Here is a 4147-nt window from a genome sequence, read left to right on the forward strand (position 1 = left end):
GGACCACACCCTCCTTGGGGTCTCCTAGGACCACCCTCTTAGCCCTCCTAGGAGGCACTCTCCTAGATGCATTCTCCTTAGCCTCCTAGGATGCATGGTGAGGTTCCCTCAATGTTGTCCAAGGTGAGGTTCCCTCAATGTTGTCCAAGGTGAGGTTGCCTCAATGTTGTCCAAGGTGAGGTTGCCTCAATGTCGTTCAAGGTGAGGTGCCAAGGAAGTTGCCTCGGACCACCTTAGTCCGAGGAGAAGCCAAGGAGGTTGGTTCAAGGAGGAACATGGCATGCTAGAGGAGAGTGCATGTTAGAGGAGAGAAGTGCATCTCCTACCACCATGCACGTTCAACCTACCACCATGCACGTTCAACCTACCACCATGCACGTTCAACCAGCCCTTGCATGGGTAGCGAGTAGGAGGTGGACCAATTAGCTAGAAGAGACTAAGTCAGATACAACTTCAACAACATGCGCGGGAATCTCTCATTCTTCCCACAAATGGGGAGTTTGTTACATTTTGAATGTTGAATGTTTATTTGTAATATAAATATAATAAATATAGTAAAATATCCCTATTATGAGGGGATATCAGTTGAGGATCCCATCTCTATAAATAGAGAGCTTATGAGATGAGAGAGAGACCCCTTCTGCTTATTCTTTCTAGAGAGATAAAATTGGGTCTGTCTATTCTAGAGAGAGAAAGTGCTGAAATTAGAGAGAATTCTTGTATTTTCACAATTTATACTGAAGAAACTCAGTTGGCATAGTCCATCTGATCTTGAGTATAGATTTATAAATCACAACTCTAAGTGGATTAGGCTATTACCGACAATCGGGGCTGAACCACTATAAAAATTCTGTGTTATTTACTTTTCTTGTTTATACCGTCTGTTGTCGTTTACATTCTCTTGAAGGTTCGTCATATTTGACGTTCTCACGTCGTTGGCTAAAAACGCAGTCAACAACCTTCAACTTGGGTCAAGTCCACCCCTTGCATCCTTGAGAGCCATCGTGTCATACGAGGAAAATTCCCTTCTATTGTTGAGAATATTGAAATTATCCCCAATGTCATCGAAACCTTCAAACTTGCCACACAATGATCTTTTCATACGATGTCGAACTGTTCGAAATCGTTCTTTGGTCTTCTTCTTCTTTTTACCAATTGATTCTTGACAATCATTCTCCACATCAACTCTACAACATGTAGGAATTTCAGTTGCTGCAAAGACATTAAAACTTATTTCCTCATTTTGGACTCGCAACCTTAACTCCCCTTTTTGTACATCAATTAAAGCTCGTCCTGTGGCTACGAATGGTCTTCCCAAAATAATGGGAATGTTTGCATCTTCCTCCATGTCAAGAATTATGAAATCAGCGGGGAAAATAAATTTACCCACCTTCACCAAGACATCCTCTATCACTCCACGAGGATGTTTAATGGAGCGATCAGCCATCTGTAAGGAAACCGTTGTAGGGCGAGCTTCTCCCAATTTTAGACTTCAAAAAACAGATAGAGGCATTAGATTCACACTTGCCCCTAAATCACATAAAGCTTTTGTTTCGACTGAGCCCCCTATAGAACATGGAATATTGAAACTACCCGGATCTTTAAGCTTGGGAGGTAGTTTCTTCTGCAAGATTGCACTGCACTCCTCAGTAAGTGCCACTGTCTCATATTCCTCCAACTTCCTTTTCTTGGCCAAAATATCCTTCATGAATTTAACATACCTTGGCATTTGCTCCAAGGCCTCCGCAAATGGGATATTGATATGTAGTTTCTTGAATATTTCAAGGAACTTTGAGAATTGCTTATCAAGGTTGTTCTTGCGGAGTCTTTGTGGGTAGGGAATCTTGATGTGGTGATCTATGATCACTTGTGGTGTAGCTTCTTTGGTTGGGAGGTATTCAGTAACCTTGTTTTCGCCTTGCTTCTTTTCCACTGTGCCCTGTGCTTGTTGATCCTGAACCTTGTCTTCATCTGACTGCTCCACACTTGGCTCTTCATATTTCTTCCCACTTCTCAATGTAATAGCCTGGCACTCTTCTTTTGGATTGACTTCAGTGGTGCTAGGAAGGTTACCTTGAGCACGGTTGGCCATAAGAGTAGCCAATTGCCCAATCTGGTTCTCCAAATTTCTAATAGAAGACCGCGTTTCAGTCATGAATTGATTAAGAACATCAGGCTGTCTCATAGGATTATGTTGTTGTTGCATGGGAGGTTGGTAAAACCCAAGAGGTGGCTGCTGAAATGGTTGCTGCGGCCTAAATCTCAGCTAAAAGAACCCATGTGACTGTTGTTGGGATGATTGTTGTTGGTTTGAAGATTGGCCTTGCTGATCATTCTTCCAAGAAAAATTGGGGTGATTCCTCCACCCTTGGTTGAAGGAATTGGAATAAGGGTTATTGTTGCTCTGTCGAGGAAAATTCCCAGTAGCTTGAGCTTGCTCCATAGGCATGTTGTTTACATCAGCATACTGACACTGTTCATAGGCATGTGGGCCCCCACATACTTCACACAGAGTATGGGCCTGTTGCACTGGAGCTGTTATTATATTGCCTTGCAATTGCTTAGTCAAGGCCTCAACTTGAGCAGTCAACTTCGAAATTGCATCCACTTCATACATACCGGCCACTTTCCTTGAAGAGCTTCTTTCACTTGGCCACTGCTGATTATTCATGGCCATTTCTTCCAACAAGTCATATGCCTCATTGGCGCTCTTTCTCATAAACGCACCACCAGCTGCTGCATCAATGAGTGTGCGAGTAGTACCACACAACCCATTATAAAAATTATGGACTAGCATCCATTTCTCTATTCCGTGATGCAGGCACTTTCTTATCAATTCTTTGAATCTCTCCCAAGCTTCATAAAGAGACTCATTATCCAACTGAGAAAAATTATTGATCTTTCCTCTCAACTTAGTAGCTTTAGCTGGAGGGAAGAACTTGGAGAGGAATTTCAACGCTAGATCATCCCATGTATTGATTGAGTTAGGTGGCAAAGATACCAACCAACTCTTAGCTCGCTCCCTCAGAGAAAATGGGAATAATCTAAGTCTGATAGCATCATCACTAACTCCATTCATCTTAAATGTCTGACAGAGCTCCATGAAGTTAGAGAGATGCATGTTTGGGTCTTCAGTGGGTAGTCCCCCAAACTGGACTGTGGATTGAACCATATGAAGTATGGCTGGCTTTATCTCAAAATTATTTGCATCTACGGTGGGTGGTCTTATACAAGACTGGACCCCTGTCATTGTTGGCAACACATAGTCCCTCAGGCTACGGTTGAGTGGATTCGGACCATTAGCCGGGTCTTCTACAGCACCCCCATTATCACCGTTATTGGCCATAACTTCCTCTTGCTCAATCCTTTGTACAACTCTTTCCAACCTTTTGTTTTTTCTGTTTTGTCGGCAAGTCTTCTCTATCTCAGGATCAACAGGCACTCTTGCAGCTGGTCCTTGACGTCGCATAAACCAATGGTACCTGAGATGAGATAAGAAGAGTTGGACACAAACAAGTTAGCAAAAAGTGAAAAGAAAACCAAATTAGAATTTAATCCAATTAACGTAATATCAACTAAACAATTCCCCGGCAACGGCGCCAAAAACTTGTTGCGATATTTTTATTACACGCAAGTGCACGTATCATACAAGTAGTAACTCACACAGGTGAGGTCGAACCCAAGGGAATTGCAGCTAAGTACTAACCAAATTGGATTTATATTTCTATTTGGCAACAATAAAAATTGGTTTTTAAAATTATAATGTAGAAAACACAACAAGCAAAACAATAAATAAAAAAGGATTTGACAATGGATGTGAAATTAGGAATATGATTTCAATTGCTTTGATTACCCAATTGTTAATACTAGTCAACTATTCTTCTTCATCCTATGTGATGACAGATTATAAAATCACATAAACTCTTTTCAGATCGTAAAGGTACTAAATTGCATTGTCAACTATTGCATCTCTGAGATAGTACAACAAACAATTCGCATTAAGCAATAATCTAAAAGTCACATAAGCTATGCGAATACTTTCGTTTCACATCAAAACCTATGTTTATTCATTTAGAGCATTCCTAATATTCACTTTTCAGATTTCATATTAGGATCATGAATCATGCTTAAGGTGATCAATCTCAAA

The 4147-nt window shown here is 41.1% G+C and overlaps 1 non-coding gene across 1 annotated transcript; it reads left to right on the forward strand.

Annotated features, from left to right (window-relative positions):
* The first annotated feature begins 2807 nt into the window (after positions 1–2807).
* On the forward strand, positions 2808–2914 carry LOC133807769 (small nucleolar RNA R71). The gene has a single exon (XR_009879663.1). It is a non-coding gene; the product is annotated as a small nucleolar RNA R71 (small nucleolar RNA).
* The last annotated feature ends 1233 nt before the right edge of the window (positions 2915–4147 follow it).

This window comes from Humulus lupulus, chromosome X (genome assembly GCF_963169125.1).
Source record: "Humulus lupulus chromosome X, drHumLupu1.1, whole genome shotgun sequence".
Taxonomy (NCBI): domain Eukaryota; kingdom Viridiplantae; phylum Streptophyta; class Magnoliopsida; order Rosales; family Cannabaceae; genus Humulus; species Humulus lupulus.